This window comes from Chiroxiphia lanceolata, chromosome 11, assembly GCF_009829145.1.
Source record: "Chiroxiphia lanceolata isolate bChiLan1 chromosome 11, bChiLan1.pri, whole genome shotgun sequence".
In the NCBI taxonomy this organism is placed as follows: Eukaryota; Metazoa; Chordata; class Aves; order Passeriformes; family Pipridae; genus Chiroxiphia; species Chiroxiphia lanceolata.
In genome coordinates, this window is record NC_045647.1 from 18,397,675 (window position 1) to 18,420,409 (window position 22,735).

General features: G+C 40.3%; 1 protein-coding gene across 10 annotated transcripts in view; it reads left to right on the forward strand.

The window, feature by feature from the left end:
* Nucleotides 1-22,735, forward strand: part of ATP2B2 (ATPase plasma membrane Ca2+ transporting 2) — a 410,328-nt gene that overhangs the window by 78,706 nt on the left and 308,887 nt on the right. For all 10 annotated transcript variants that reach the window (XM_032698697.1, XM_032698692.1, XM_032698702.1 and 7 more), the window contains exon 2: nucleotides 21,956-22,007. The gene's annotated coding sequence lies outside the window, so the exon portion shown is untranslated. The remainder of the gene's footprint in view (nucleotides 1-21,955; nucleotides 22,008-22,735) is intronic.

Genomic DNA, 22,735 nt, shown 5'->3' on the forward strand with positions numbered 1-22,735 from the left:
TCTTGCTGAGGAGGGTGGATGCAGCTCTGTTCTTCTGGAGTCTTTGGTCAGCCTCTCACAGATGAAAGCAAAAAAACCCCAGTTTTGTTTCCACAGTGCTTTTGTGCTGGCCCGTAGCACTTTGGCATCACTGGACATTTACAGCCACGTGCAGAAATTGAAGATAACCCCTGGGTTCCATATGGGGGTTGTCATCATGGCAAAATCCAAATTGAAAAATCCTTGGAGAGCCCAACTGCTGGGTGTCCTTGCACAGCTGAGATGGTTGTTGCTCTGTGCTGACAGCAGTTTGGTGGCTGATTTTTTGGCTACTGGGGGGTTTGGCTTACATTGCTGTGCTTTATTCTACTTTTGAAGTCGTTCATCTTATCTGTTACCCAGCTCTAGAGGGGCCTCTTGGAATCAGCACTGCCCAAAGTAAATCATTTAGCTCAGGTAAATCTTCAACTCCATGGCTTGGAGAAGACAGGGAACACCAGTTTTATTTTCTGAGGGTGCTGTGCTGTAGCAATCCATGTCAAAGATGAGGCCAGTGTTTTTCCCTGGCACTGGAAAAATACAAAAACGGAGAGATTTCAAGTTCTTTTCCCCCTGCTCCTTTACTGGGACTGTCCTGCTCTGAAGATTTCTTTGCCACAGCCATTTATTCCTGGCATTCTTTCTCCCAGACATTACCACGATGGTCCATGTGAATGACCAGGGTCACCCATCTTATGAACCCCTCTGGAAAGCCCAACTGACACATCAGCAAATCTGAACCAAAGAGTGAAAGCCACAAAAACACCTTTGACATTGTCTCTTTGCTGTTATATAAATGCACTGTTTCCTCAAAAGACTTCCATTTTTATTTAGCCTGGAACTAAGTTTAATACTTTCCCTCCAGTAGCAGGGAGCTGGTTGTTCTGTGCTAGTAATCCCATTTTCCTTGCAGTTGTGTAACGTGGCAGCCAAGGTATTCTTGTGACATTTATAGTCAACCAGAATTCAGATGTGCTTTAGGGCACTGTTTGTTTGTTTTTTTTTTCTTTTTCCCCTGAGTAAACTTTTTTCTTCCTTGGATTTGCCATGATTTTTGGAAGAGAGGAAACATCAGTGTTTGAGAAACAGCACTGTCATTTTTTCAGTGGGAGGCACTGTTTGAAAAAGCATGAAACAGGTTCCAGCAACGAGTTCTCTCCTTATTCAAGGATGAGAAGCTGTTCTACGGCTCATGCCTGTTGATGTAGAAGATCATGTAAGGCCTTTGTGATGTTCAGAACAGCACATCTTCATCCAACAAGGGAGGTATTTCTTCCTGCTGTCAATTTATTTTGGCTGGAGTGTAGCTGATCCAACTTCTCTGGGCCTTAGAGCCGTGTGACAGTTGCTGTAGTGAGCTGGATGTTGCTCCTGGGTAGGAAGCTTCTGTCAAACTTGGAAGAGAAAAGGTTCTGGCAGCAACAGGCCCCTACAGTTCAGGAATGATGGTGCTGGAGTAACAGAAGGACGACTTTCCAAAACTTCATTTTGGCCTTTATCACCAGAGGAGTGTGAAGGAAAGAATTTTCTTTCCACCCACCAAGTGTAGCACAGAGTTTGTCAGTGCAGCAAAGAGATGTTCGTGCAATCCTACTGAACCAAAGTTGTTGTCATGTCAAGAAATGCCAGTAATGTGACACTTGTGGGATGGCCTCATAAAGCCATCACAGGGTGGTAGTAATGGAGTCATCCCAAGGAGATGTTTCTGTATATATGCTTGCATTTTTATGTTATAATTAACCCATTCCTTAAAATTAGAGATATAAAAGTAGTCATCCCATTGGTAAGTCAAAAATAAACTTTTAACCGTCTTTGTTTTTTTTTTTGTGTTCCTGTTAAAATATTTTGTTGGCAGGATGGTGGGCTTATCAATTCATGTGTTCTAGAAAGCAGGGTTTCTAATTAGAGTCACTAGAAGTGGTTTGGTTTTAATTTTAAAATTCTTTTGAGGCCATAAATGGGCTTAAGGAAAAAACATGTGTTATTTCCTCAATGATGTTCTCTCGTCATACACTTTGTTCTGCCCAGATCTGGTTAGAGACTGGATAATACCAGTCATTGGATAATAAAACCTATTTCAGTGCCTTTAGCTAATTTTTCAACAGTATAGATATTTATGATTTGAATTTCCTATTTCTCTCTTTTTTGAGTGTGTGACTTTTCAATCCTTTCCCTTCCCTCTTCTACCACTCTCGTTCTTCTCCTTTCTTCTCTCCTTTCTTATTAGTAGGATTTTACCAGAGCACCATCAGAGCTCCAGAAGATTCAGCTTGGTGGGGTTGAATTACAGGTCAAAAGTATGAATCAGATCCTTAAAAACCAGGAATGATGTGCTGCAGGATAATGCCTGGATTACATCTATATCTGTCTGCATCACAGCTACTCATACAAGTATTGGTCAATAGTGCACAGATTTCAGCTCCTTTTATCTCAGGTTTGATGCCAAACTGGCAAAGAAAAATATTGTTCTTTCTCTGTTCCCCTTCCTTTCTGTTTTCACTTCATTGAAAATTTTGACCAAAATGAAGATGTTGCCAACAGGCTGTACCTGAAACATGTCTCTATTATTAGACAATAATTCTAAGGAAGTTATAGCTTTGGGTCATTTCCATACATTAGATATATTTAAAAGTGTATACTTTTTTAATTTGCATAATTAATACTTATATGAAATGTTAATGGAGTTGCATTTGCAGTGTGCTAAGGGAGGTTAGAACTGGGGCTTGCTTTGATATGTTGTGGAGCAAAATCCTCCAGCAAAAGTCTTTGACTTCCATGTGTGTCAGTGTTGAAACCCTACTGGAAAAATGAACTTTGTCCAAGCCAGAAAAAGCTGCATTTCTAGAGCTTGTACTGTTGGTGAGGTCAAACCAGGACCTGGGTGCTGCATATTGTGAAGTATTCTAGAGAAAAGTTTAATTGATACTGCGTTAAAATCTGAGCTGCTAAAACCCTTCAAAAAATGATGCTGGTTTGAAACATTTCCTGAATTATCTGAGGGCTTTGAAAAGGATTTAAATTTCCCTTGTCTGTTGTAAGACCTGAGGGGAGAAGCTGACTGTTGGCTTTTAAATTGTCACTGTATAATACACTCCTAATGAAGCAGGTGTAGAAGGTGATTTTGGTGATTAAAACAAAAATAATAATTTTTTTTTCTTTATTAGATTCATCCAAAAGTGTCTCCCACCGAGCACATTTTTGGTATAACCTCTCAAGTAATTAATGTGTCCTCAGTTGGTGAATAACTAACACAGCCAACCAGCTACAATGCCAGCAGAATTTTAAAATGATGTTAAATGGTATGAGACCAAAATATTTACCCTCTTTCCTCTGAAATATTTTATGAAGTAAATAATAAACAGTGTAAGTACTGAATGCATGTCACTGGTGGGCAAAGCAGTTTTACTTTGCCTACAAAATGTTGCTTTGTGATCTGCTAATGTCCTTCAGAGATCTCTTTGGTAAAAAACTCCTCAGTGAGACATGAAAGAAAGTGGACTAAAGTAGAAGAAACAATTATGCTTTTTATTTGTAAAATGTGGGTATATTGTATTTATTTGTAAAATACTGGATTATCCCCTCCATCAGGGGTAAACATCATTGCAAGAGTTCTCTGCACTGTCTTTCATACGTCAGCCTTGCTTCAATAAGGACATAATTTATCTTCCAGAGTGGCACTAAACAAAGCTGTGGGAGCTGAAATAGGAGGGGCTGAAGGCAATAGTGAGACCTTGCTCATTTTATGTGATAAATTAGCCTCAGGAGAGTTCCCTCAGGTGTGGAAGATATTACAAATCTTTATAAAAAGAAGTGCCTCTTAAGATCTGAAGAGGGACTCCAGATCCGTGTGTTTTCCTGGTGGATGCTGTTTCTTATCCTGATTCATGCCCATGGGGAGCCTGTGCCCCTGAACCTTTGGATCCAGCCTCCAGCTCTTTCTTTCTTTTTTCCCTTGGCTGACTAGAAACTTTGAGGGTTAGAAGGAGAAGGGTTAACTTGCTATGGAGATATTACAGGCACATGCCCTATTTGTAGGTCCTATTATGAGAGTAAGGCTGAGCTGTGATGAATTAGGTAATTCCCTCTCACATGAGAAGAAGAATGAATTCTTAATAGCTGGGAATTGGAAGGCAACCTTATTTAACAGGCAGAGGGAAAACTGTCTCCCAAAAAGGCCCTGTCAGATTCCCTGGCTTGTCAAACTCTTTTCTGGAGGTGGGAAGCAGGTGAGAGTCTGATTGAGCAGCTTTTCATGAACTTAACCATATCTGAGGAAGGCAAATCATGGCATTCCACCTTCCCTGTGACTCTGGTTCTCTGACCTGAACTGACTTTTAAAGAGAAATCACTACTGATCCACCAGAATCCTTCTTAGAAATTATCTTATATCCTTCTAATAAGGAACTTCTCACAAGCAGGTTATTTTGCATTGGCTTTTAAAGCATTGCAGAAAACACAGACCTGCACATCTCACCTGCTCCCTTGGCAGTGGAGGAGACTGCTGAAGGTGCTGCATTTGCATGTGTTGGATGTAGGGAGAAATACTTTAATGCTGAGCTTCTCCTCAGCAAATTGGTCTGCAAAGAGAAGTCACCACCTTTGTAAATGTTGGTGTATGTTGTTATTGGAATAGGCCCTGGGGGGTAATACAGGTGTGGTAGACATACAGGAGGGGACAGGACAGAAAAAGCTTTTAAAAGCTGATTGAGAGCCTTGTTTTTGTCCTGGAGTGACAAACAAGCCTATTCTTTGTGCATTTCTTAGGGAGAAATGAGTCTTGGGAGAGTGGCAAGTAAGAGCCAGGAAAAATCTTCTGCAGTTCTCTTTCTGCCCTATGAGTCTCTGTTGCAGCCCTTCAGAACTTCATGTTTATTTTTACCCCTATCTGGGACTCCCCATGCAAAGCCTTGCAAAGTTAACGTGGTGTCTTCTTGTTGCTGGGGCCTTGCTCTTGTATTCCTTCTTCTGAAAGCCCTGTAGCCTCTGTAGGGAAATGCATCTTCTTTGTCTTGGGCATGGTTTGTACAGTTTTAGGTGCTGACACGGTATAATTAAAATTGAAGAAAGCAGGGAAGGCATTTAGAAACACTAATTACTGGTGTGTCAGTAACAGAATTAGTGGGAAGTGAGTATGAAAAGATAAATCGTCCTTCTGTGAACAGCTTTGGTAGATGTCTCTGCCTATGGGCTTAAAATGTTATGTTTGAGCTGCAGGACCACAGATGTACCTGTAGCTGCCACTAATGATAAAAATTCTCTTAATCTCAGTGAGGGAATTAGCTGACCTTTCCTTTGCATATTAAATACTCATTAATTAATTGATCACACATTGATATGCTCGTGCTTATCACCCAAGTCCAGCGTGGGTGGTTTCATCATAAGAGGTGTGGGCCATGAAGGCATCTGGGAAGGTCTCCTCTGGGCTACCAGCAAAAAAGCTCTTTAGCTCTGCTGAATATGTATGAGTCTCACTTGATTTTTAGCCTTAAGCCTGCAGGGCTGTTTGAATGTTTTGGCAGAACTTGGTTTTCCAGGATCAAAGAAACAGGAGCCAAAGCTTAGCTCTGCCCTGGATGTTGGTCCTGCAGGGTTGCAAAGGAAAACAAATAATACTCAGTTTGCTTTCAGGGTCTTTAAATCTGCCTGTCATTTCAAAACAAGTTTATAGTCAAGTAGTGCAGGAGAATAAGTGAAGAGAGGGGGTTTTGCCTGTTTTTTTCTTGGTTGGTTGTTAGGTTTTTTTAATGGAGGATATTGTGCATTTTCTACTGAGTTTTCTTTCTTTTTTTTTTGTTTTGTTTTGTTTCAGTGTTTCAGTTGAGCTGGTTTGATCTCTGTCAGGTGTGTATGATAATTATCTGAAGGTAGTTACTGTGCCCTGATCACTCAGCTTTGGCAATCAACTTCCACAACTTAAAATTACTATTTAGATTTCAGAAAAGCTTTGAGATTACAGCCCCTTCATTGAAGGCTGTTAGTCCCACACAAGTGCAGATCAGACTTAGAGAGCTCACTGATTTATTGCAGCACAAAGACTTGAGAAAGCTCTCAAATGGCTGCACTGCTGCTTTATCTCCTTCCTACCTGTGACCTGGGTCTCTTTTCCAATGTTTTTCTCATTGGTGCAGGTAGACTGGTGTGTCTTGCAGGACCTCAGTGCTTCAAGGGACTAATGTTTAAATGTCTATTTAGGTTTAAAGAAGCTTTATAAAGACATAAAATGCTCTACAAACACCATGTACTTTGATTTTTGAAGACTATACAGGCCCTGAGTGCCACAACTCTCCCACAACATAGTGAGTCAAGTGCATGTACTTTGGGAGAAGCTCAACAAACAGGTTAGAGAAACAAGTGTCACCGTGTGCAAACACATTCCAGCCCAAATTCTGACTGTGTGGAATGGAAGTGAGCACTGGAAAGGTTTGAAACCCTGAGAAATATCTGACCAGCATAATAAAATCTTGGGGGCTGCAGATCTTTTTGCCTATTGGAACCAGAGCTAAAGTGAACTTTGTCTGCACTGAATGATCCAAGGGGAAATACTGGGTTCTGACCCTGCAATGAGTGTTGCATGGGCTCATTACCATTTAGACAGATGGGATACATTAGGCTTCCCATTTCTTGTTTCATTGTAGTAATAAATGGTAGCTTTTTAATTAGTTTATGTTCATGAAACACTATAATTTTTATTGCGCTTCAGTGAGATTTTCAAGCTGTCACTGAAATGAAAATAACAAAAAAAAGGCAAGTTATTGTAAAACTGAAAGAAGATTTTTGCAATATTCAGTTTGGATTATCTAAGATAATGTTTAATTTTGCCACTTCCCTTTCCCTGTTCGGCAGCTTTTCCCAGGATCTTGTGCTACTCCTCTGTCCCTGGGCTGTGTGCAAACCACATAGGCTTTGTGTGTGTCCCTCTGTGTGTGAGGGCAGGGGCACATGTAAATGTTAATATTCTTAAAGGAATTCTACCTTGAGACTTAGGTGGTCTCTTTTTTTCCCTTTGCCTTCTCCCTCACTACCTAATCCATTTCTCTTGTGCAGTTCTTGCATCCAGTGGCAGGATTAGTAAATGTGCTGATTGTCTGCCAGCTGCTGTTAGTGGCAGTGGGATCGGAGATCTGATTGCTCCATTGTGGTGCCGAGCACTCGTGAGCAGCAGCTCCCAGAGGGGGGTTCGAGGCACACGGGAGAGCTCGCATCTCATCTGGGCCTCCCCCCTGGCACATCACCTCTCCTTTGTTCTGTGGCTTTGATTTAAACCCCTCTGCTGTGCGGTAAAGGTGCTGCAGGAACAATAACTTGAGCGAATCAGTTCATAAAGCTGGAGGGCATTGATCTGTGTCCTATGGAATTAGAAATTACTGGCTTGGAGAACAGTTTGCTGCTCTGACAATCACCTGCTTTGTCCTCACATGCAGGTGTTCAAGTTTTAATGCCTTAACACTATAAATGCCAGCTGTTCTCTGTAACTCCCTGACGGGAGGGTGTAGCCAGGTGGGCGTTGGTCTCTTCTCCAAGTAACGAGTGACAGAACAAGAGCAAAGGGGCAGTTTATATCGGATATTAGGAAAAGTTTCTTCACTGAAAGGGCAGTCAGACATTGGAATAGAGTGCCCAGGGAATCACCATCCCTGGGGGTGTTCAAAACACGTGTGGATATGGTACCTGGAGACAGGGGTTAGTGGTGAACGTGGCAGTGCTGGGTTAATGGTTGGACTCGATCTTACAGGTTCTTTTCCAACTTAAACAATTCCATGATTTCTGTTAGTTTCTTATCCCAAGCCTACGCATCTAAAAAAGTCAGACTATTCATTTTTATACTTTGAGGGGAGCAGTTCCTGTCACAAATAGCAGGTGTTGAGGAAGATGGTTCTCACAGCTGTGCTGTGCTGCTGTTTAACAGAGACCTCTAACGTCCTGTTCACCTGTCCCAGCTTGTGTTACACTGGGGGTAAAATCCTGGTCTGTTGGCTTTTTCAATCTTTTTTTTTCTCCACTGAGTTAAAAATGCAACATATTATAATGAGACAAAGCTTCTTCAGATGCTACAGAAAAACTCTCTGAGAAGGAAACATTATTACATTGCACAAATTAGGTATGTGGACTGTAATGGAGCATTTATCATTAAAAAAAAAAAAAGAAAAAAGGAGGAATTTTTTTTTACTTCTAAGGGAAAATGCTTCATACAGAGTGTTCCTTTGCAATGGGATCCTGGATATTACAATAAAATATACGTTTTCCATTTGGCAGGAGTGGGTTTGGGTCACTTGGAAGCTTTTTATTTTGTTAGTTTATGGGGTATAAATGCATGTAAAAAAAAAAAATAAAGACCAAGGCTACTGCAAAGCTTGTTACTGATTGGAGGTGGTCATTCCGAAACAGTTGTAAATGGACTTGCCTGAAAAATCAAAACAACCACCTTCTCCCTGGCTCATCCAAAAATTAACCATTTTGTGCTGAGTGAAGCAGACAGCTCCATCTCAAGTAGTGAGAGAAAGAAGTGAGAGTGGAGTGGGGTAACAGCAAATGTCCACTATTTGGCTAAATATATAAGTACATAAAATAGAAGTAGAGAAATTGTACTTAAAATTAATGCATTCTTGATTTGAAATGTGGAATATTCTGTTATATATGACTCTGGTGGGAAATTTTTTTTTTTTTTGGCCTGTGGAAACAGGACTATTAAAGAAATACGTTTTTATGTCAGAATACCTGGGTCCTTGTTAACTATTTAACTCCATAAACTCATGCTGGAGATTCATCTAGAGACAAGGGCCATCTGTCCTCAGTAGGGAATAATCAAACTGCCAAACAGGAATGTTTTGGGTACGAATGGACCATGATCAACTTGGTCCCCTGTGGGTGGAAAACATTATGGCTTTTTATATGCTGGAAATAAATCCAGCCTTTTTCATAACTATGTATTTAGTTGTGCCACTATAAATGTATCAAATAGTAAATATAATGTGCTATTCATATGAGAAATATTCAGGGGAATGTGTTTCTTGGAGTCCTTGGCACTTAACACAATTTAGGAGGTACTGTTTGGAGGTAAGCTGTTACTGTTGAGAGAAAATGTCATTATAAGAGCCTGCTAAGATTGAAAATATTACCAAATTTGTTGCTTTTTGCTTTGGCAATTTGTATTTATGGTTTTCTCTTAAAAACTTGAGCAGTTCTGTGCTTTTCTGCTTGCGGCAGGTTTTTTTTTTTTTTTTGTTCGTTTGCTTGTTTGAAGGTCAGGTTTTATTTGTTTGTTAATTTTGTTTTGTTTCTTTTTGTTACACCTCAAAACTAAACAGAGAAGGCTTTGGGGTGATCTAATTGAGGCCTTCCAGTACCTGAAGGGAACTGAGAGGAAAGATGGAGAGGAGCTATTTACCAAGTCCTGGGGTGACAGGACAAGAAGGAATGGCTTCAAACTGAGAGAGAGGAGGTTTAGATTGGATTTTAGGAAGAAATTCTTCCCTGAGAGGGTGAGGAGGCCCTGGCACAGGTTGCCCAGAGAAGTTGTGGCTGCCCCATCCCTTCAAGTGTCCAAGGTCAGGTTGGATGGGGCTTGGAGCAACCTGGGCTAGTGGAAGGTGTCCCTGCCCATGGCAGAGGAGCTGGAACAACATAATCTTCAAGGCCCCTTCCACCCCAAACAATTCTGAAGCTGCTTATTTGAACTTATTCTCTCCTTTTTGTGTGAAGATGCTTTTTATTTTTGAAGACCAACTCTTGCCTCAGCTCAGCTGTTGAAGTTGAGTCTATCCTGTTCCTAAGAAGAAAATTGGATGGTAATGGGAGAAAAATTATAAAATTAAAAACCAAACCAGGTAAAAGCTGTTCCTGTGGTGCCTTCAGCTCAGCTGCTGAAGGGCTTGGGCAAAGCTCATGGCCCACGACCTGATTGTTGAACCTTCATATTCCCCCACCCCCCCATACCCTTATTTTGGCTGAGAGCAGACCATGGTTGTTGAAGTTTGTGCCTGTTTGGCCTGACTGTGGAAGCAAAATTCACCAGCTGCTCTTGGGCAGCTTTTATTTTGTGAAACTGCTCATAGCTAAGGATCACGAATAGAAATGTTTCCCAGTTACCAGACATAAACTGGAATGGAGTTAGAGAAAAGTAAATGACTTCTGGTGGAAGTAAAGAAAGGTTTTTGCATTGCTTTTTAGTTGTAGCTTGTTAGTGGTGTTAGAGCTGCTTGGAAAAGCAGCTATCCAGGGTCTTTTTTGTAACCCTATTAGAAGATGGAGAAATTGTTTTTCTGGTACCATAGTAGGTGTCTGAGGAGTCTTCTTCGGTGCAAGCACTAAATTAAGCCAGACTGCAAAACAAAACAAAACATTGCTTATGTGTGCACATTATCTGTATCAGAAGTACCATGAGTAGAGCTTTTTTCATGGCTCATTAACTGAAGGAATGGTGACAGCAATGGGTAAAGGCCTTGAATTTTTATCTGGAGGGATCCATATAGGGAAACCTGGAATAATAATGATGCCATTACTTATAAGTAATAGGTAATTCCTAGTCATACCAACATAAGCAGTGTTTGTAGGGATTCTAGTCTGAGTTTTAGGGACAATTTTTGGTTCCAGTCTATTTTACTTGCTGCAAGCCCAATTTCTACCTTTGCAAACAGTTACTGAAAAATGGCTCTAATGTTTTGCCAGCTTTTATTTGATGTCTCATTTCTCCATGTTGTTAAAACTAATCCTGATTTATATTTCTTCATTAGTTTGGCATGTGGGTGCTCATTGTGTAAAGTTAAATATTTGGGATCAACTGGAATTTGCAGTCATCTTGAGGTATTTTCATTTTGTAGTAAACTGATGTGGTAAACTTCCCTGAGCATCCTGTGCATACCTTTGGAAGATTCTCATGCACTTGGCCATAGTTGTGCATGTTGTAGGCACTGAGGATCTAGATGCTGATGGTCTCAAATGAGTGTCAAAAGTCTCACAAAAATTTAACACGTCCCTTACAATTAATTACATCCCATCTCACAATTTAATATATCTGCATTCGTTCTCTGAATGACACATTTTACAAAAAGAAGTTATACATGGCCTCTGAAACACTTTATGAGTAGTATTTCTGCATGTATTTCCATTTAACATCTAATCCCTGGTACAAGTGAAATCCTATTACATTTGGTTGATGGCAGTGGTTTTATTCCCTTGGATCCCTCTTCCATTTTCTCTTGTTAACATGCATACTTTATCAGAACAGGAAGACAAATATATTACAGAGTTATAACATTTAAAACAGTCTAGTTTTATGTCTGTATTTCCTCAAGTACTTGTTCGTGTGGTTAGAAATTATCTTGAACAATAGTTTATGTTACTATGTACTCTAAACTAGTGTTGTTTTCCCTGCAGAGAAACAGAGTCAGTTAGACCAAAAATCTCTATAACAAGGGATTTTTTTTTTTTTAAACCTAGAAATTTTACAGAGGTAAAAAAAAAAAATCAGAAAAAATTTAAGATGAAATGTGCTCTAATGGTGGTGAAAATAATGGTGATGGACAGGTATCTTGAGATAAGGTCATTATTGGGAAACTAAGCCAGCATGGTCATCCTTTATGCTACTACCCTGAGGAATAAACTTGGCTGTGCCCCTGTTTGTCTTTCCTTTGGCCATATAACAAAAAACCCCCATAAAACCTGCCCCCAGCAAGGGGAAGCAGCACAGTTGGCCCAGTTTTGGCCTCTCGGAACACATGTGGAAAACACCTCCCGGGAGCAGAACGTGTTTTGAGGGCAGAGAGAGGAGCTGGAAGGGTTTGGAAGGAGATACTGAGGATAAGTGGGCTGGCAGCAGCACTGGGGCTGCCAAGTGCTTTCTGTGGGAGCTGGTGAGGCTGCAGAGGATCCAGAGGGGGATCCTGCCGGCGCTGAGGTGCCGTAGGAAGAGGGGAGACGTCACGTCGAGGCCTGGCCGGGAGAAGCTGGTTTATCAAGGCAGAGTTTTTCTGGATCTGTGTGTGGGTGGCTTCCTGCTGGAGCCTGAAGAGCTGTCAGTGGTGCCTTTTTGTGACAATAGTGTGGGGGAAAGCTGTGCAGGAGAAGTCTGGAGAGCTGAGAAGTGTTTTAAGATGCTTTTCCTTGGTGCTATGCTCAAAGACCACTGTTTTGCCTTTAACAGGAGAGAGATTACAACCACTTTGGTTTTAAAAGAAGTATTTGGTGGTGTGCTCCAGTGATCTTACAGAGGATGGTTTGAGGCATCTTAAAATCCTGGAAAGAAAACAATATTCCTCCCAATAGCTCTTGTAAGCATTCTTTCAAGAGTCCATCCACAGATGGTAAAAGGAACAGTTTAGGAATGGAGTTACCTGTCAATCACAAGGAATTTTTTCACTGACTTCTCATTAGATTTGAATTGATAAAAATACCCTGTTGTCTGCTTTTGAATTAAAAGATTTCATCTTGAACTACTTCTATATGTACCATGACAATGATTTCTATATGTTAGTTAATCAAAGGAAATTTAACTGATTGCTGCTTCGAGTCATAGGCATTAATAAAGAGGCAAAGCATATTATGCCTGTAAAAAAGGACAATAGGCCAGTTTACAGAGGAAACTGTGTCAGACATAATGGTTTAGTATGAAGATATACAAAATTTTTACAAATTGTCGTTATGGTCCTGCCATTATTCACATACCTTGTTTAATATTGTTGCTATTGAGAAAACAGCTGCTCTAAAGCTGCAAGATCAGAGGAAGGATTCAGATATAGCTCATCTTCTGCAAATTTTTTCATATCTTTCTACAATAGCAAATATCACCTTTCAGGATTATAATCCTATTCCTTGTAAGAATTGTTATTTTAAATTAGGCTAGAATAATTCTGCCTATACTACTTGGGAACTCCATTAGGCAGTTTTCAGTCCGGTCTGAGAATATATTTAGTTAAGCTGCAGGTTATCCCTTGGCAGGCCTGGCCTATGGATATGACCTTTGTAGCACAGGATGCACAGTCTGCCAGCCACCCAAACAAGATGAGAACAGAATGGCAGCCCTTCTGCTTCTTAGGCTTGACTCGAAGTGTGTGAGTGGTTTTCTCTAGTGGTTGAGAGAACTTCATTCTCTTGAATGAAGTTATTTTCCTGTGTGCATCAGCTCAGAATACTCCCAGTGATATTCAGGTGACGAAGAAGCAGAAGGAAGCACAAAAAAAAGAAAATTCCTGGTCTTTAATACTTGAAAAATAATAACATGATCCAAACTCCCTGATGGTGTGGCCCTTGCAGGCAGAATCACGGATGGCCTTGTGAAATTCTGCTATAACAGCAAGTAGAGCAAGGGCTTAAACCTATTTCTTTGCATTACTAAAAAGGTTAATATTCTTACCAGGCACTTTGGGTTTAAGATTGATTCATCTTTCTTGCATGAGGACTTGCAGCACTGTGAGTTTTGGAGATGTGGCCAAGTTCAGCATTTAAGCACACACTGAACTGTTGGGTTAAACTTAGTGCAGTCCTTTACACTAGGAGAAGATTGCAGGAATTTTCCTTCCCGTGTCCATGGAGCAGTCTGGCAGCATTCCTCTGTTGCAGTGTCACAAATGTATTTACAATAAATGTAGCTACCAAATTCTCAATGCATATTTTCTGCCTTGGGAGGGTATAAGAGAGTGATGTATTGCTAAGCAAATCTTTGAAGCCTCTGATGAAATTTGCTTTAATCAGCATCATTTGGGGAGGGGACCATCTTTCCCCCCTCATATTAATTCTCTCCTATGTGTGGATTTTAATGAAAAACCTTGAAAAATGCTTTTGCCTTTTTTTTTCTTTCCCTTCAGTTGGTCATTTATATTCTGCACAGACCAGAATAGCACTGTGGGGGGAGCACTTAAATAGGGAGAAGATATTTGTCATCTGTCACAGTCTGAAATTAAACTTTTGATATCGAGTTATTGCCTTAGAAATAACTTCAAAAATGTACATGCAGAGAAAAGCACATGGTGGGGGAAGCTGTTGAACTAGTTATTGCATAACACCATTTTAAATGCTCTGTCACTGAACAGAGTCTTTAAAAATATTTCTTCATGAATAAAAATAAAAATTACATTCATACAGTACAAATTTTTACGATTCCTTGACCACTTACATGGATTTTTTTTTTTCTTTTAATGAAATCACAGAGAGGAGGCTGAGACTCCCAGAACTGCTGCAGAGATTTCTAATGAGAAATTGATATCCAGTTTTAATTAAATGCCTTGGAAATTTTTGTAGTACATTTGCGTATATTAAGAAATTAGAAAGGAGAGAATGAGTCCATGTTCATTAGACAGTTAAGGAAGTACAGCTCAAAAGTACCAGTGGTGAGTTGTACAGACAGGAAATCAAGAGGGATATCTGCTTTTTCCTAATGCCTCTAAGGGGGAAGAGTATTTGGACTTTGGCATGGCACTTCTGTTCTGTCAGAAGATTTTGGAGGATTGTAAATGAGATGAAACAAAGGAGCAACTTGTCCACAGGGCTGGGGTAATGGAACTGTTCCTTGCTGATGAGTTTAAGACCACTGAGGGAGAATGATGGGCTCCTCTTCCCCATGAGCAGTTTTATTTAATGCTGGCTAAAGGGAAATACCTGTTGGGTGGCTCTGCTCGTTAAACCTCTCATTTGTTGAGATAGGTGAGCAACCTGTATTTTTTGCTAAATCAAGTTGTTTGCTCTGTGCTTTTGCTTGTCCCCCACTGACAGGCTGTGCTGTGGTGCTGTTTGCCAACACAGGGCACAGCAAACCCATTTCCTTGTGCTCTGCAGGGATGTGTCTTTTGTCTGGCTGTCTTATTTGTAGCCCGTGGTCACGTCGTTTCTTCCCCCAAGAAACGACACAAATTCTATTTTCTTCTCCTTTTGGCACACAGTTGGACCCGATGATCCTTGTGGGTCCCTTCCAACTCAGCGTATTCTGTGGTTCTGTGGCAGCTTGGAGCAGGTTTGCTGCAGCCTGAGGAGACATGTGGTGTGGCTGTGCCCACGCTGGCACAGCAGCGGAGGTGACGGCGGAGCTGGTGCCATGTGGGTGCTCCATCTGATTCCCTTTCTGTGTGCAGGTGGCCGTGCCAGAGCTGGATCCTGGGCTGTTTGCTGGCTGAGCGCCACCTTGGCACACAGGCAGCACCCAGGAAGCCTCACATGCCTAAGAAATAGGGGATTGCTAGATGGGAATGCCGGAAAAACAGCGTTTTGTTCGTCCCTGACTTGTGCTTTCAGAAAAAAGAAAAGATGGTTTTCTTTCCTAATAACCCCCCTCATCTTTCAAATACAATTTACATTTTTTTTTTCAGATTTTATAAGAGTTGAATCTGATTTCTTTTTGAAGCAGTTTTTATAAGGTGTTTATTGTACAGTCTTAAACTGTTTAGAAGTATTATTGGATCACTGAACTGATCTCTGGGAGAAAACATTTGTGTATCTACGTTGAATACAGCTGTAAAGCTCTGTAATATAATATGATTTTTATTATTTTGGGATTCTTCTAGACCAGATAATCTTCTAGGGTCAGCAAGCCAAATTATTAAAGGAATTAGTAATAACTGTAGTTTATGAAGTGCTGGCAAATAGAAACAGTGAAGGAGTTTGTGAATAAACTGGGTCATAATTGTTTCATTTTCTTTGATTTTGTTTGAGTTCTGCTACAAATCCAGCCCCATTTGTTAGAAATAAAATGGAATATTTAGAAAATATATGTCTAATATGACTGAGGTAAAGATATTACTGTGCCTTTTGAGCTAGTAAATGTTTTTATAACCAAAACAGTCTCAGAAGAAGAGAAGTCTGATCTCCTGGGACATGAACAACGCTCAGGCAAATGAAGGTCAGACATCACCTTGAGTCTTTTGAAATGTATGGCTTTGATTCCAGCAGTTAAAATCTTAAATCCCTGTTTCATTATTTATTTTAAGACTGAATACCTCTGGGGAACAGAGATGTTTACTACTTGAAAGACCCCTACATGGTTTTTTCCCCCCCTGTTTTAAATCTACAGTAGATGGCCTTAAAATAAAATGCATAATACAGAACAATGTCTTAAACTACTAACCATACACAATTTAGTATAAACCAATATACAAATCACACTGCACTGAAAGGAATTTTAACATCAAATTCATCATGATCCGTTGTATGATTTGGGTAAAGTTGTTAAGTCATGTTTGTGAACTTAACATATAAAATAGGCTTTGGATGAAATACTTGCACACATAAATGTACTGAGGATTGAAGTTAGAATTAGTTTCTTATGTGTTAAATGCCTTTTTTTATCATTCTAACTCTGTGCCTTGAAAGTAAAGACAAGGTAAAGAAATACAGAAAAAGGGAAAAAAACACCCAAAAAACCCCCAAGCCAAAACCCACCCCCAAACATTTTTCCCTTCCATCCAGCAGAATGACACTTCCATTGACAAAGCATCCCCAAAGAAATCTGCAGCACATTGTGATGTCTCAGTCAAGACTCTGCTGTCCCACTGAGCACAGTCACCGCCAGATGTGGCTGTGACATTGCACAGGAACACTTCTACCCTCAGCTCTGCTGTCTTCTCCTTCCCAACAGCTCAGGTCACTAATGCGGTGAGAGGATCAGTCATCTCAGATCTCCAAGCAGAACAAATGGGATTATTTTAACTAATGCATCTCTAACAACAGCAGTGTTGTCTGCTTGGTGCCTACAACCCTGTTCTGGCTTCAAGAGCAACTCAAGGTGCCAGGAATGTCACTTTTATTTTTATGTCAGTATTTCACAGAATCACAGAATCTGCTGAGTTGGAGGGGACCCATAAATGTTGAGCCCAACCTTTAGTCCTGTGCAGGACCATCCCCAAGAGTCACACTGTGTGCCTGAGAGTGTCATCCAAACACTCCTCGAGCTCTGTCAGCCTTGGTGCTGTGAATATTTCTCTAGGGAGTCTCTTCAGTGCCCAACCACCCTCTGGGGGACGAACCTTTTTCTAATATCCAACCTAAACCCCCTCTGACACTCCAGGCCATTCCCTCGGGTTCTATCACCAGAGATAAGAGATCAGTGCCTGTCTCTGCTCTTCCCCTCACGAGGAAGTTGTAACTGCAATGAGGTCTCCCCTCAGACTTGTCTTCTCCAGGCTGGTAAAGGAAGCACAAGCTCTGCATGTTTCAAAATTAGAGTGCTGTCAGTGTTTGCAGCTTGCATTTCTAGTGAGGTCTTGTCTGAGATGCAGAAGCAGCTCTTTAGAGGAACGTCTCTGACTCATTTAATAGAACAAGGAAACCCATCTCTTGTTGCTTTTGCAGTTTGTCACCTGCTGAGAGATGACAGTAGGTGTGCCACAGCCACCTGTGCCACAGGTTTTGCTGCCTGTTTGACATCCTGAGCTCTCATGGTGCTGTCAGTTTTGTTTTCTAATGCTGTAATTACAAATACTGAAATCCCGGGGACTTAGAAGAGGAATGACATGAATTTTACAATGTAAGCTAAACTTGGAATAGTGCTGCACTCGTGGAAGGTGGCAGCAGTTGAAGGTCTGTGTAGTTGAGGTCTGTATCACTGCAGGGGGGTGATAAGGGGAAGACAAACCCCTCACAACAAACATTTAATTAAAAAAGTAGTAATTTCTCCTCCTTCCGTGGTGTAATGTGTTTTCCAAATATCAGTGTAATTTCTCCTCTTGCCCTCCCTGATTCTCAAATGTTCTGGTTTCATTTCTCCACCAGCTTCAGATGGAGGTGGTAGTTCATTATGGGCTTTTTGCTAGTGCCTTGACCTCATGCTGTATATATTTTCTGCTAAAATTTCCACTCCAGTGGCATGTGATGCTCTCTGGTCTAGAGTTTCATTCATTCCATTTTCAAACATCAGGAAACTCTGTCCTAGGATACAAGAGCTGAGTGGAGTTTTGAGTTCTCTTCCACTGCACGAGGTGGATGCACAGGCCAACAGGACTCATTTCCTCCCAGAGACATCCTAACACAGCTTTTCTTTATCCCTGCTTCACCCAAAGCTCTGTCACCCTTTATATAAACAACAGTGTTATGCTTGATTCAAAATCTACATCCATGATAACTTCAACAAATTCAATTTCTTTTATCTCAAGAGATGTTGCTGTATAGAAGCAGCATTCAAGAACATTTAGAGAGGAAGTAGAAAGAACTCCAGTGGTGCTGCAGTGGACCTGTTACTGGAAATTGTTGTAAATTGAAAAATACAATGCAACTTCATTGTGTAGCTCGGTCAGATCTAATTTTGTCTTTGTTTGGTGTCATGCCAAAAATTGATGTTATCTTTATAATTTTGTTAAATTTTAGTTCTTATGGTGACCATTCTCTATATACCTGTGTTGATGGAAAAATGTAATTTTCAACCTGATCCTCTTGGATTTGTGCATCAAGATAAGAATCTCTCAGTCTAGCCTTTGCAAATTCCATTTAAACCATTTTTCATGAATCATAGAATCACAGAACGATTTGGGCTGGAAGGGACCTTGAAGATCATCTAATTCCAACCCCTGCCATGGGCAGAGACACCTTTGTCCAGTGGCTGAAAAGGAGTAAACAAAATGAAGGAAATAATGGAAAATCTTAACAATCTGATTACAAGGGTGCACATACTGAGTAGTGGAAAATACTGCAAGTGGAAAAGCTCTTTTTAGGTGCTGGAATAATTGTATATTGCTCGAAGTACACGCCTAGAACAGTTTAAACAGTTATTAAAGAGTGTTGCCAGATTTTATCACTGCAGTCATGCATAGAGATCAGTGATCCCCGTGCAGCACTGCAAAATGTGTGAATGAGGTGCTCTTACTAAAAATAAACCTATTGACTGCTGTTCCTAATTGCCACAGAATACTGGGTAAATGATAAAGATTTTAGCAGTACAGCATTGACTCAGAAAATTCAACTGCAACGTCATAGTTGAGTTTTTAAGAGGTGATAAAACAGTTGCACACCTTCTTTGTTTGCTGGAGCATTCAGGGGTTAAAAGGCAAAGCAAACAATCAAGAACCCATCAAACAAAAAACAGCTCTATGGTGTAGCAGGATGAAAAAAACGACTCTAGGTGAGGTGAGGGACAGTGACTGCACAAGCTTGGACAGCTCAGGGTCTTATAAGAAGGGACCATGCAATGTTTTACAGATTTCACTTGTCTGAGTGGCTGCAACCAGTCTTTAATCACCCTCAGACTGATCTTGGAGCTGTTGTAGTTCTGTTCTTGTATAATTTGTAAGAAGTTGGTTGTGTGGAAACACCTGGTGGGGTTACAGCTCTTGGAGTAGACTTTAACTGCTCTGACTGATGTGTTAAAGCCCTTTAAGCAGCCCAAAATGTAAGGAGAAGTATCTGTGAATTTGTTTTTAAAGAAAACGAAAAGTTCCCAGAACTTTTGGCAACAGTTGAACATCCCAGAGGTGACTGACAGAGGGCCATAAGAACTTCCCCTGCCCCCCCTCTACCACTTTTAGAAGACTCTTTTTAATACTTCGAGTTTCTCTCATGCCCTTGCACCCCAAACAGAATCCATTTGCTTTCTTGTAAGAAACTGGTTGTTGATGAGGAGTCTGCCATTGCCACCTCTGCAGCAATCCCAGATTTTTAGGATATAGAATAAATGGGAACTCATGGCAGTTTCTCTATAGTTCCATCTTCAGTTTGACTTGGGAGAGTGAAAGCTTTTCCTTGGCAAAAGCAGTCTTGAAAATCAATGAACTTTTCTTTTTACTTTTTCTCTAGCAAATTCTTTGATTATCAATTTCTTTATGGTTATTCATATTTTCAGCCAACTGCAGCAAATGTCTGATTTGCAGGCACGGTGAATTTCTGCTCCAGCAAGGGTTTAAGCTGTTTAGGGAAATGAATGAACCTCAAAGGTTTTTATTTAATGATAAATTTTGTATGAATGTAATTTTTTTCATGAGTGACTGGCTTTCCTAGATCAAACTCCTTCGCAGGGAGTTTTTACAGCAATATGCAGTACCTCTGACAATTAAAATTTTCTGAAAGTCTGGGAATGCTAGTTCAAAGAATAAATAAATACTGGTCTGGTGGAGCCTTCAGTAATCCCTGATCAAAGCAACAATGCATTTTAAAACTAGCTCTGATTACTGCTGGCCTATGGTTTTATCCTTCCCAGTCTGAAAATGTTGAGTCTTTATAGAGTCAGAGAAACATACTGAGAATACTGATTAGACATTCACTTTAATTTATCACCCCAGTATTTGGGCACCTTTATTTTGTCCTGAATTTATACTCAAAACCAGTCTTGTAGAAGTGGGAGAACTTTACTGCTGAGGCAAATGGAGGCAGGAGGTTTAATGACATCCTTGTCCTGCTAGGCAGAAAGACACTTTTTGCAATCTAAGCCTCCCACAACAGGTGTTGGAACTGGGATGTGGACAGGACACAGCCAAGTATTCCCATCACTGCCCTGGGAGTCGCTTCTCACTCATTGAATTTACTTTTCATCATTTTCATCTCTGCTGGCAAAGTTGTTTTGACCTGCTGTACTTTAAAGCTCTTGTGTTTGGGTATTTTCCGCTAATGTTTCTCCTGATTTGCAGTTTGAGTCTTGGAGTTCCCTGCAAATAATCAGGAGTGGTATCCAGTGCCTGGATTGCATTGCCAAATTATGGAGAAGGTGGACTTCCTTTAGTTTAGCTCCAGCTCTCTGTGTGCAATTCAAAATGATAGAACTCTAGTTTTAGGACGTTTTCACGGATTTCCACAATGGGAAATCTCTGGGATAAATGTGCTAAACTGATGTTGGTAGCCCAGGTGGTGGAACAACATGTTTGTCTTGGAACTACTGTAAGTATTTCTGTGAGCACAGGATGAAAAAACGACATTTTTGTCACTTGTAGTAATTAGATTCCGTGACACTTCTGTCAAGTGGGTTAGGCTTCCTCTCCCTCTACCAGACTTCAATTTAATTCTTGATGTGTCACCTCCCTAACTTAGCTTTGCCTCTCAAAGAAGTGGCATTGTCCTTTTGTCCTTTTAATTCCTGGCCCGAGCAGTTGCGCGGTGTTCACAGTAAAACTCGGTGACTCAAGGAATCGCTTTTTGGCCGTTCATGGCATGATGTACATTCACTTTGGGATTCACTCTGGTGCATTCCAAAGGGCCTTTAGAAGTTGGGAGAGGAACTGCTGTTGAATATCTCTGTCCTGAAGCTCTTAGAGGGCTGTCACTGCGTGTTCCTGCAGAAATCTCCCAGCTTAGGGAGTCCATTCCCTGGGCACTGGGAGATGCTGGTTAACAACCCTGATTGCTTGGCAAGTTGCATCTTGACAAATACACTCCACACACTATTAAGTCTCTGCTTACTTAAAATCATCTCCAGAAGGCTTTGAAATAGATTCTCTGTTGTAAATTTAATCCTGTCATCAGATTTTTGAACCAGAGAGGTACCTGTGTGTTTGTCTTGATGTAATTCTTGGAAGAGACGTTTGTTTTCGTCTCCAAGAGTAGCAGAGTAAAACTTTCATGTGCCTTGATTCATGTATATATTTATTTAGTAAACATATCCCTTTCAAAATATTTGATTCTAGGGAATATTGAGTTTATTAGTTCTGTTTAAGACTTACAGACGTGAGTGCTACTACAAAATAATTATAAGTGACAATAACTGTAATAACTTTTGTGTGCATTATTATTCAGGTTTTTCTGGATTTAGACAATTTTTAATGCTTCAGTTATATTGGAAGGTGTGTTAGATTTTACTTTTTGAGGGTGTGTTATGTTTTTATTTTTTTAAGACTCACTTTTAAGTTTCCTGTCAGGGAGTAATACAGAAGAGATGAGCTTAATTTTATTAATTGTGCAATAAAACCATTTGGATATAAATAAACCCAGATGTATTAAATGGCTGGACTGCTTTTTTTTTCTTTGACTTTACATTCATTATATTCAGTCAGAATTTATATTTCCAGAATGTAAACTGTTTTTTTTTTTTTATTTTTCCTAGGTCTTGCATGCTGTGGCACGAAGATTGTGTCTCACTCTGCGCTATGTTCATGGTGAGCCTTATTCCATCTTTTTATATTCCAGGGGATGTTCTGTTATTTTGTCAGTCAGTCATTTGAAATGAACATAAACACATGGACATGAATTTAGTCTCTGTTTTCTACTGAACCGGTGACAAATCTCCAACATGTTTTGTACAACATCCAGTGCAAACTGAGTTTTAAGAATCTCTGAAGGACCTCGGATGGCCTCCAAACCTCAATGGTTGTTACAAATTGCAGACAGCACAGGACAGGATAGATAATTTTGTAGTTTTAAGCAGTGCAGTGGCACCTTAATTCAGGACAGGTCCCCAGATGACAAGATATACAAACAGTAGCACAAAAGGCCCAGCTTGGGGTCCAGTGAATCCCATTTTATCCAGGCTCCATGTCTTCAGGCTCTTTATCTATGCTAAGTAGTTCTCCATGGCTGCCAACTTTTTGGCACTTCTTAAAACAACTCAGTTAAAAATATTTCAGAAACTCATTTTATATAGGCAAAATAAGCTCCTGTGCTCCTCTGAAGCAGCACATGTTCCTTCTTTTTCCCTTCTCCTCCAAATATTAGCAAATTACCACTTTTATTATGATACGAGAGTAAACCAGCTTTTGGAATTAAGCCTCACATTTATCAAATGGTTTCCTACTATGTTCTGCTCTTTTTTGAGTGGTTAAGTAGAAAACACCTTCTCTTCTGTATTTCTGGGTTTACTGATGCATATTTTTGAATTAATTATGTT